The 12,493-nt window shown below is 42.9% G+C and overlaps 1 protein-coding gene across 8 annotated transcripts in view; it reads right to left on the bottom strand.

Annotated features, from left to right (window-relative positions):
• Nucleotides 1-12,493, bottom strand: part of ZNF512 (zinc finger protein 512) — a 149,523-nt gene that overhangs the window by 106,458 nt on the left and 30,572 nt on the right. The window lies entirely within an intron of this gene.

A 12,493-nucleotide genomic window follows, 5' to 3' on the forward strand; every position in this document is an offset into this window, starting at 1 on the left:
TAGCATCTCACAAACATGAAAATTTCAGGTAAGTTTTCCCTTGCCACCAAGTATCCAAACTATGGAGCAGGTTTCTGAATACAATATAAGAATTATTTGAATTTTATTTGAACTTCTTTGAATAGTTTTTTTTTTACTGCATTCCAAAAACAAAAAAATATATATAAAAAGCATTTGAAATTTCAAATTAACAATGGAATATGTACTTAGTAAGGGCAAACCTGACTACCGCTACAACAACCATCACCTCCAATGCTGTAAATCTAGTCTAAGTGAGCCTCTAAGCACTTAACTACACAATAATATTACGACCATTTATACCGTTACTAAATTATTCTGTATAGTTACATAAGGAAGTTAATCCCGTTTACTAAGTTCCTCTGTAAGAAATAAGATGCATATGCCTTATTCGTTCTAATTTGCTGTAAATTGTTTATACCGTTACTAAGTTATATTGCATAAGTACATAAGGATGTTTAATACTGTATTATACTGTCCACTAAGTTACTCTGTAAGAAATAAGATGCATATGCCTTATCTGTTCTAATCGTTTGATGTAAACCGGTGATATCTCGGATCGAATGTTGGTATATAAAAGTAAATAAATAAATAAACAAACAGGACTGCAGGATGCACATGGGAGGCAACTAGAATTAGAAATGCAGCTATGTGGGAAAAACTCTGCCTCCAAGATGAGCAGGAGAAATCCCAACATAGTGACAGCTTGGCACTCACTTTCTCTGGGAAATGGCCAGCCCAAGACTGCAGAAGCTCTTCTCACGTTACTCCTGACATTGCTGCTTTTCCTACAAGTAGAGGGAAGAGGAACGAGAGGGAAGGCAACCACTAGTGGTGCTACTCTTACAACTAAAGGACCTCTATCCTAGGGCTCAAACAAACCAAGGACCTGTTACCTGCAGGAGATAATCAACCAGGTCCACCAGGGAATCTGGCATCAGCCCCTAAGCCTAGGAAAAACATTAGTCCTGGGAGCTAACACTGCTCGACAAAGGGAATCTGCCCAAGAGGACTATTACTTGAGGAGCAGAAAAGGAAAATTGGTCCTTACCTGCTAATTTTCATTCCTATAATACAGATCAGTCCAGATTCCTGGGATTTTTATCCCTGCCAGGAGATACAGAAAGTTTTACTGACACTGTACATAACCTAGTGTACCACCTGCAGTCCCTCTGTATTAACCTGTACCCAAGCCAAGATGACAGCAGATATAAGAATCCTAAATGCAAACACCTCTTCCCAACGAAGAGGAAGGAGAGGTTGCAACAAATGGAAATCTCATTTCCCCCAAAAAATAACATGAGTAAACAATCTTGAAAACCACCATTAACCCTGCTATATACAACCAGCAGTACGGGGGCAGACTCTCTCTACCCCTTTAATGAGGGAGTCCTTGGACTGATCCATGATATTAAAGGAACGAAAATTAGCAGGTAAGAACTAATTTTCCTTTCCTGTTCATACCCAGATCAGTCCAGACTCCTGGGATGTACCTAAGCTCCCTTAATCAGGGTTGAACCTGGAGATTTCCACTTGTAAAACACTCTCACCAAAGCTCATGGAAGCCAAAGTCCTGACATACAAGCGATAAATCCTAGCAAAAGTGTGCAACGACTTCCAAGAAGCTGCCTTGTAAATTACCTACAGAGGCACTTGTTGCAACTTGGCCCAAGATGTAACCTAAGAGCACATTTGAGTGAGCCCTTAAACCCTCAAGCACAGGACGACCTTTGGACATATAAGTCAACCTAATCACCTCCCTCAGCAACCGCGCAATGGTAGCCTTAGATGCTTTGCCTCCTTTCTTTGGACCACTCCACAGATGTCGCAGAAAGAAAAAACCCAAACACCACCAAACACCCTGAAACACCACAAAAAGAAATAAGGCAGGAGCCAAAAAAAAAAAAAGGGAAGACACGACCGCGCGCAGGAGGCCCGCGATAGGGAGCCCCGCCCACCCACCATCACCAACACCTGCGCCGGAGTGCTAAAGGCACAGACACCACCAGGTGCTGCGCGCCATGCACCCTTTGTGCACCCTTCGTGCAAACTGCAGTGTCAACAGTAATCAAACTCTTGATAACTCCCGAACGATCAAGTAAATGGCAAACCATCAACCCCCCCAAAGACTGCAAGATCAATAGAAATGACCCAAACATAGACAACAATTGGAACGACAGAGGAATGAATACAAAAATAAAATACAAATATCAACACTCAACCATTACACACAACATCAAATCTCTCAGCAGCTACTTAACACTTTCTTTCCTACTCTTTAATGCTCAATCCATAGTTTAAAAATACCAATTATCAACGACCTTCTCCAAGATTACAAATCCAGATTTCATAGCAATCACAGAAAGATGGGCAAAAAACAGACAATACTAATCAACAACTCTACCTACAGAACTTTTTCAATACCCAGACCTAAAAAGAAAGGTGGAGGCCTTATGCTAATCATCCAAAAAAACTCTACAGATGAAATTACTCCCAACAAGCAATTGCACTATTTGATTCTCCACATCTACAAATTTGTCTGGCATACTGCCCCCCTAACACTCTCGATCAGAACTGCTCACCACTTATTGAATTCTTCCTGACCAGAATATCAATCAACAAACCCATAATTATTCTAGGTGACTTCAACTTACACATAGACACTGCCCCCTATTCTCCCACCTGCGCCTCAATCATTGATGCGCTCTCATCACTGGGACTCAGTCAAATCATCAATGGCCAAACGCACAAAGCAGGTCACACAATAGACCTAGCCTTTATCAACACTAACATATGGTCTAACCACCAAACTATGATAACGAAAATACCATGGTCAGACCTCTCTATCATCCACGCAAACTTATATTCAAATTGTAAACTCACAACAAGAAAAAGCACAACTAAATCCTTCTCATACCGTCCACCTTTTTGCATCAAAACTCTTCAAGCAAATCTACAAACTGAACTAACAAAACATAGACCTATCAAACACAGCAACATCATCCTGGATTACCATAACTAGAACTGTAGCAGACAAGATAAATCCCATGATAAAGAAAACTATAAAAGAACCAAAAAATCAGAACCTTTGGTACAACGACAACAACATCAGAGCAGCCAAGCAGATACTCAGAAAAAAAAGAGAAATCATGGAGAAACAACAAAACAACCAAACTACTCAACGCATACAGAGCACAACTAGCAGAATACAAAAAACTCATCCATAAAACAAAAATACTTTTACACTAATAAAATAAACAAATACCAACATAACCGTAAGATGCTCTTCAACATAGTAAAAAGCCTAACCAAATCATCTTATGATGATCAGTCACAATCAACACCAAAGATCACTAGTAATGACTTTGCAGATTTCTTTAATGAAAAAATCAAAATCCTCATAAAGAACAACCTAAAAAATGACTCACAAGACCAGAAAATACAGAACATTCAAACAAAAAGCTGGTCCAACTTTGAGACAGCATCTTCTCTGGAAATCCAAATGATCATTAAAAAATTGAACCCAGCCAAACACCCTATTGACTCCTTACCCATTACAATGATAAAAAACCTTTAACCATTAGTAACTAAGATGATAACTGACATCGTAAACCTTTCCCTCATGGAAGGAAACTACCCAGAATGCTTAAAATCGGCAATCATCAAACCCATTATGAAAAAGAATAATCTTGATCCAGAAAACCCACTGAACTACCGACCCATATCAAACCTACCATTCATTGCCAAAATCATTGAGAAAGTCGTCCACAAACGGCTCAGTGACCACCTGGAAGAAAACAACATCCTGCTACCCACGCAATTTGGCTTCCGAAAGCAACTGAACACGGAGACTCTACTACTAGCAATGAACGACTTCGTACTCAAAGGTTTCGTAAAAGGCCACAGCTACCTTCTAGTCCTACTCAACCTATCAGCAGCCTTTGATACAGTAAACCACTCTATCATGACTGATCATCTATCTGAAATTGGAGCAAAGGAAGCAACCCTACAATGGTTCTCTTCATACCTACCACAAAGATCCTACCAAGTGCTGCCCAATGATACCCTCTCAAAGAAAATTAACCTGAACACTGGAGTTCCCCAAGGATCTGCGCTATCAGCGATGCTCTTCAACATCTATCTGCTTCCAATATGCCACTTCCTATCAAATCTCAATCTGACCCACTTCATCTATGCTGATGACATTCAAATATTAATCCCAATGCAAAAACCACTAGAAGAAACATACAAATTAACAGCCACTTACCTAAGCAGAATAAAGGAAATACTAACCAACTTAAAACTCATCCTTAACTTCGACAAGACTGAAATAATCATATTAGACAGAAAGAACAACTCTCCTCAACTTCCACCACTCAACCTAATGAACCAAAATACGGTTATATCTCCGGTCAATTATGCCCGCAATCTTGGAGTAATAATTGACAAGGAACCCTCTTTCAAAAACCATATCACAACAAAAATCAAAGACGGATATCATAAACTACTAACACTCCATCATTTAAAACCTTTCCTTTCCACCGACTTCAGATTAGTCCTTCAATTACTCAATTTCTCTTACCTAGATTACTGTAACTCACTCCTTTTCAACCTACCTCTAAACACTATCTGCCCACTCCAAATCCTACAAAACGCAGCCACAAGAATCCTCACTGGATCTAAAAAACATGACCACATTACTCCAACACTTCTCACTACACTGGCTACCAATAAAATTCAGGACTGAATACAAAATACTATCCATTCTACATAAAATTATATATGAAAAACAAGAAAACTGGCTAAGTTCCTCCATAAAACTACATACCCCAAACAGAAACCTCAGATCAGCAATAAAGGACTTCTAACGCCACCTCCCACTCGCTCCAAACAACTCACCTCAACCCAAAAGAGAGAAATCTCTCTAGGAAGCCCAAATCTCTGGGACTCCCTCCCAACCGAACTCAGAATTCAAGAAAACCTAAAAACTTTCAAAAACATAGATGTTCACCAAAGCATACCAACTCACCCAATGAACATAATGCCATCCCCCTCCAGTCTAACCTGAAAAAAAATGAAACTCAACATAAGTATATTTTACAACAAAGAATTGAAACGTAAAAAAACTGAACAGCAACTAACTTGTATATGTTGTCCCTATGTTAACAACCTTTTGAATATTTTGAAAACCTTGTTATCCTCCTTAACCTTGTAAACCTTCATATTTTTTGTAAACCGTTATGATGGCGAAACCGAATGACTGTATATAAAACTCGATAAATAAATAAATAAGAGATCAGATCTACTGAAAACATTGGTAATCTTCAGATACCTCAATAACACACACCTTACATTCAAGAGCCTAAGCTCTCTCACGTGAGGCATGGAGAAATCCAAATCTGGAAAGGCTGGGACTTCAACTGTTTGACTAAGATGGAACGTCAAAATCACCTTTGGCAGAAAAGGCGGCACTGTATGCAACAATACCCCTGAATCACCCCTGAAATCTGTAGAAAGGGGTCCCGACACGACAAAGCCTGGAGCTCCGAAATTCTACTGGCTGAACAAATGGCCACCAGAAAAACCACCTTAAGAGTCAAGTCCTTTAACTTTGCCCTCCTAAGTGATTCAAACGGAGTCTCACACATTCCTAAGAACATAAGAAACATAAGAAACATAAGAACATAAGAAATTGCCATACTGGGTCAGACCAAGGCCAGCATCCTGTTTCCAACAGTGGCCAATCCAGGCCATAAGAACCTGGCAAGTACCCAAAAACTGCAAATCATGGCATACCAAGCTTGCTACTGGAATGGTGGTGGTCTTAGTGACTGCTGACACAGAAGCATCAACCTTCGAGAGTGCTACTCTGACAACAGATAAAGCTTCATTATAGCTCTACCAACCCTTAAGCCACTCCTGAACTACCAGCTTCTTCACCGATTTATGGAAGGGAAAGGCTTTTTCTGGTCCAAGCAAACCATCCAACGTAGGATACGCTCCCTCCAGATCCAATTCTTCCTGAAACACCTCGATTCCCAGTACTTGAAGCATAGATGGAATCAAAGGACATAGTTCATCTCTACAGAAAAGGCATACCACCTTGGGATCATCCCCTTCAGCCACCAAGACCTTCTCTGGACCCTTGGCCGGGTCTACCACATCCAGTATTCTGGCTTGCACTTGAGGAATCCCCTGTCGCAGTCTCTGAATCATCGGAGTCTTTGGTATCCTCCTCAGCTCCACCTACCTGCAAGGAAAGACCCAGAATACAGCAAATACTATCCGAACATTTTTGTTTGACTGACATGGGGTCCTTCCTGGGCCAGGTAGCACCCCTGGATCGAGACCTGGATCTAGTAGTATCTCATGCTGCCTGCTCTGCTAAATAAGCCTGATGCATAAGCAAAATAAACTCCGTGGAAAAAGCCTGGAGTGCATCCGAATCCCTATCCAAAGGAAAATCCTTCAGGTCCAAGTCTCCCTTATCCAGGGAAACATAACCACAATCAGAACCTCCTCGGTACACCCCAGTGCCAGCAACAGTGGAAGATAGCCACATTGGGGATCCCCTATCCTCCCCCCGAAGCCAAAGGCCCTGCTGGAGAAGCTAACATGGCCGCCGTTCCCACGCTGACAACAGAGGAGTTCACGGCAAGCTTGGACTCCCGCGAGATCATTGCTGATTTAACAGCAGCGGTAGCAGAGAAAGCAGGACCCAAAAGTGCCTTCATCTCCAGTTACACATCCAGAGCACAGGCCTGCTCAATTCAGATGCAAACGTGATCCACCACAAGCATGGCAAGCCTTTCCACCTGCCTGAAGAAGTGGATGGGGCCACACATCGCTACCTCGCTGCATTCACCAGAGGGAAGCCTTGCAACAACCCACCACTCGAATGCTGAAGGTTGCTGCCCATGTAAACTGCAAGCTCGACCACTGCAAAAATAAACCATAAGGCACTTGCTTCCTTTTTTTAAATCCTCAAAACTTTATACACTTGCAAGCAACCTAGCCCTGGCAATAGGAAATAAAAAGTATACTTCCCTGCTACTCTGAGCTAATCGTACAGAGCGAATGGCAGGTCGCAAGGCCAGCTTGTGGGGAATGAGGGATTTGGACCACCAGATGTCCACCCCACAGACTCTAGGATCAAGCTATAAAAGGGTCTCCAAACCCCTGCTCGTCCACCTCAAACCAGGGAGGATGAAGCCACCAGGACCGACTGGTGGGGCCATCCTGAGAGGATCCAACAATCTTCTTTTCTTCCTTAATATTTTTCTTTTTTTATTCTGTCTCTCCAGACTGCAGGTTTTAAACCATCTACCATCTGCTGGAGACATAAATACTGAGGGGCTGCAGGTGGCACATTAGGTTATGCACAGTGTCAGTAAAACTTTCTCCGTCTCTATCTGCTGGCAGGAATGCAAAACCCGGGAGTCTGGACCGATCTAGGTATGAACCTGCTAAACCAGACAGAGGCCCAAAGACAAGCTCTGGAAGCTTAATACCAGCTGGAGACAGCAACTGGTAAGTGCCTGGACTGCACTTTCCTTATGACAGTCACAGAAAAATGCATGTCCTCTGTCTCCATCAGCTAGAAGACGAGCACCGCCCCCCCCCCCCCCCCCCCCGCGTCTATACTCCACCAGGAACCTGGACCTAAAGCCTTCCCAGAAGCGACCTACCTCTCACTGCTGTACCAGACTACACATCTGTACTATCTGCTGGAGACAGAGAAATATTGCAGAGCTGAAGGCAGCACCAGACCCCCTATAAGGGGGAGTGAAGTCAGCTTTGAGCTTTTTTTCTGTTTCCATCTGCTGGCAGGGCAAGAGACAGCCCACTTTCTAGACTGGTCTGGCATGGATGATAAGGAAGATGAAGTAAATACCTCATACATATTAATTGTGGATATCTTGAAAAACTTGACCCATTTGTGGCGCTGCAAATCCAAAGTTGCTTACCCATGCCTCACATTATTTCTGTGAAGAAATACTTTCTTATGTTACTCCTCACATTTTGGAGAGACCTGCTGCGGTGGCAGATCCCTCCAAAGACCCCCTCACCGCCTGACAGTGCACAATCCGGCCCGGTTGAGCAGAGACTGAGCTGACCCACAAGCATGGCAGACTGAGCCGCGCACCATGTTGCACATGGACGGGGGATCCTTCCCCTAATAGCCTCCCACTTCGCAGGCTCTGCCGCTGAGAAAAAATGGTCTAAAAATACCGTAGCTGTCCCAAGCAGGAAAGTAGAACACACTTTTTTAGGAAGCAACAGAAGTGCCAACATCTGCCCGGGAAAAGGATTAAGTTCCACCATATCCCTCCCAACTCTCAAACTAACCTCGGGAATATCCCACTCTTTATCCAACAACTTTTTCACCGACTTGTGGCACGGGAAGGCTTTGCTGGACCCCTCAGCCCATTCAGGACAAGATCCGCTCCCTCCAAATAAGAGTCCTCCTGAGGAACCTTGAGCCCGAGCTCCTGCAGGAGCTGAGGAATGAATGGCCACAGTTCCGCTTTACAAAATAGATGGATCACCCTGGGGTCATCTCCTTTGGTAACCGGGATCTTCTCTGGATCCCTACCTGATCTGTGCTGCCTGCATCCGGATCAACTGCTGTAACACCGGCACTTCTGGAGCAACATCTGAATCCTTCGACTCATCTACTGCATGTCCCGAGGCTGAGGAAAGGCTCAACACACGCTGGATGGAAGAAGGCAGCTTCCTTTTTGCCTGCCCCGGCTTGAGACCCAGAAACAGATTCTCCAAAGGCCGAGCCCGGATCCCAGAACACACCTCTGCAGCAAGCTGCTTTGCTAAATAGGCCACATACAATAACAGAACAAAGGCTGTGAAGAAAGCCCTTACCTGGCTCCTTAAGACCTGAGAGGACTCATGAGTCAGGAGAACAGGAAAATCCTCCCCTTCCAAGCCCCCATGCTCCTAACCAGAGCCTGAACATACTGGAGATAGCCTCAGAGGGGAATCCCTCTCCCTCCCCTGCCGGCACTGCAAAAGCCACACGATCTCAAAATGGCCACTATTCCCACACTGACAGGAAGAGAAGCCTTGGCATGGTGCTAACACTGACAAGCAGAAGCCTGTTTTTCTTTTGTCGAGGTGGCAGGTCCCTCCAAAGACCCCTCACCACCCGATCAACAGCTAGTGCACAATCCGGCCCAGTTAAGCAGCAACTGAGCTGACCTGCAAGCGTGGCAGACCGAGCCGTGCACCATGTTGCGCGTGGCCGGGGGATCCTTTCCCTAATAGCTGCCCACCTCGCATGCTCTGCCACTGCGAAAAAGTGGTCTAAAAATACCCCAGCCTCCCCAAGCAGGAAAGTAGAAAACACTTTTTTTTTTATTCACCTTTACTGCCAACAAAACAAAGGTAAGAATACTTCCCTGGATTAGGATAGAACACAGAGCCGCAAGTGGAAACAAGCTGACAAACTGCTTCACAGTGCCTCAAGCTGTCTCAGCAGCCTCATGAAGGGAAGGGATCTGGACCACCAGATTTACCACCCCATGGATCTAAGGACCGAGCATACTAAAGGGTCACCAATCCCTAGTTTGTCCACCTCAAGCCGGGGGGGGGGGGGGGGGTTGGTCCTACCAGGACCTAGCAATCCCGTGAGAGGAAGGCTCTCTTTCTTCTTCTATTTTCTTTTTTGGGGTTGTTTTTTTTACTGCAGATTTTGCACCATCTACCATCTGCTGGAGACTGAGAAATACTGAGGGACTGCAGGTGGCACTCAGGATTATGTAGCAGTATCAGTAAAACTTTCACTGTCTCCATCTGTTGGCAGGGATACAAAACCCAGGAGACTGGACTGATCTGGGTACATACAGAGAATTTATGTTTTGTTTTTTTTTATTTAAAGTTTTATTATTTTCAAAATTAACAATTACAAAATTATTCTCTAATAATAACACATTCATATAATATGGTGGGAAAAAACCCTCCCCACCCCCACCCCATATTGTTCACACTAGAATACAACATCTGAAGTTCAATTGCATCATTGATTATACCATAAGTCACCAGCTCCAAAATGTTAAAGTATAGACAAAAACGAATTCCCTGATGACAGTGCACTACAGATGACACTCCTGTTACTTTGGATTTGTAGTACACATCATATAAAGTAAACCACAAAAAACAAAACATTATATAGGCCAGCATAGAGTAATAAATACATCAAGACCCATTAGGAAAAGGATTGCATAAAGGGACCCCAGATGGTTCGATAGGAGGAAATTCTATTAGGCTTGGTAGCCGTGAGAAAGGCTAATTGGCAATAATTATGTAATTTTTCAACAACATTTGAGAGAGAAGGCACTTGTTTGGATTTCCAATTTTGGACCAATAGTGATTGAGCAGCAATGAACACTCGAACACACAATTTTTGTTGTTGTTTATTTAATCCTAAGAGGGGTATGTTGAGTAAGGCTGAAGCTGCGGAGGGAATGCAATTCACCGCAAAATGTTTGCTTATCCATTTAAATATATTTTGTCAATATTGTGCAACTCTATCACATTGCCACCATATATGTATAAAGGTCCCTTGCTGTCCACACTGATGCCAGTATAGGGGGGATTGATTTGGGTAATTTACATGCAGAAGTTCCGGCATTTGATACCACCAAAATATCATTTTATAGCAATTTTCTTGCATTCGTGCAGATATTGAGCATTTAGTGGCTATTGAATATATAGACCTCCATATTTTAGAATCCAAGGTTAATCCCAAATCAATCTCCCACTTTAGTACGTGATATGGCGTCTGAAAATTCTGATCATTTAATAAGCTATACATTTTTAAAATTATCCCATGTATTGAGTCAGCATGAGTGAAGTAAGTTTCAAACAAAGATCTATTCTCTCGCATAATATTAGATTTTCGTATATGGTCCAAAAAGTGCTTAATTTGCGCATATGCAAGGAAATTGACATTCTCTATATGGTGACATATGTTCTAACTCATCTGGCAGCATTAAATTTCCCCATGCAAAATAAGTGACCAAAAGTCGTGATCCCCTTATGTTCCTACTGCTTAAAGGTGGTAGGCGGATACCCTGCTAGGAACTGGGTATTATGGAAAAGGAAGGCCTGATAATAGTATGAGAAATTCCCAACTAGCTTAGCCTTCCACTGTCGCCATACTTTCAGCATGGTTCGTGTTGTCCATGGCAGGCACCGTGATGAGGTCAGGTGTGAGTCAGATCTAGGAGTGCTCTTAGTTGAGAGGCTGCATAGTACCACAGTAAGTTGGGCACTCCTAATCCTCCATTGGTTTTAGGTGAATAGAGAAGACGGGATGCCACTCGAGAGGATCTCCGCTTCCATAAAAATTGCATAAGTTTTTTCTGCCAAGCTCGGATAAGAACAGAGGGGAGGTAAATAGGTAGGGTCGAAAATAAATATAAAAATTTAGGAATCATGCTCATTTTCAGTATTGCTATGTGTCCAAGCCACGAAAAGAAACCCCTCCCCCATTGGTCCAAGTCCCTGTTTATTGCATTAAGGGCACAAAATTGAGAGAATATAGATCAGAAATTTGGGGTCCCAAGTGAATACCTAAATATTTCAGTGATGATTTAGCCCAGCGGAATGGAAAACACTTCTTAATTCCAAGATATCAGAGGCTAGTAGATTTATGTTTAGCAGCTCTGATTTCTCAAAATTAATCTTAAAGCCTGAGACTTTGCTAATGAATATTCTGGTTCTGTCAAAATAAACATTATGTCGTCAGCAAAATGGGAGATTTTAAAATGGTAAGGGCCTAATCTCATGCCTCGAATAGCTGAGGTATTTCTGATTCGTGTAGTGAAGGGTTCTAGGAACACCACAAATAATAATGGGGATAATGGACAGCCCTGTCTTCTTCCTCTATCGATGTTAAAGTCTTGCCCGTAACTACCATTGACTTTCACCCGGGCTTTAGGGGGGTCTCATATTACTTTCGAAGCCATTGTAAAAAATAAGGAGCAAAGCTCATGCGCTATAAGGTCTGGAATAAAAAAAAGACCAGTGTACAAGATCGAAAGCCTTTTCTGCTTCAATGGAAAACAATACGGATGGGAGATGTTCCTTGTTGACCCACCATATTAAATCTACTATCTTTCGCATGTTAACCGCAGCCATTCGTTGCGGAATAAACCCCACCTGTTCCAAGTGGACTAAGGTTGGTAAAAATCCATTAAGGCGCTGTGCTAATATTTTTGCCAAAATCTTCAGATCTAAGTTAATCAAAGATATAGGCCTATATGAACCACAGATCGTTGGGTCTCTTCCCAGTTTAGCAATGACGGAAATAATTACGGTATTTGGATGTATAGAAAAAGAGCCCCCCTTGCTAACATGGTAAAAAAGAGTGGGGAGAGGTTCAGCTAATATATGAGAGAACTTACGATAGTAGGCACTCGAGAGCCCATCTAAACCTGCGGCCTCACCAGGCTTA

This window comes from Rhinatrema bivittatum, chromosome 3 (genome assembly GCF_901001135.1).
Source record: "Rhinatrema bivittatum chromosome 3, aRhiBiv1.1, whole genome shotgun sequence".
Lineage (NCBI taxonomy): Eukaryota > Metazoa > Chordata > Amphibia > Gymnophiona > Rhinatrematidae > Rhinatrema > Rhinatrema bivittatum.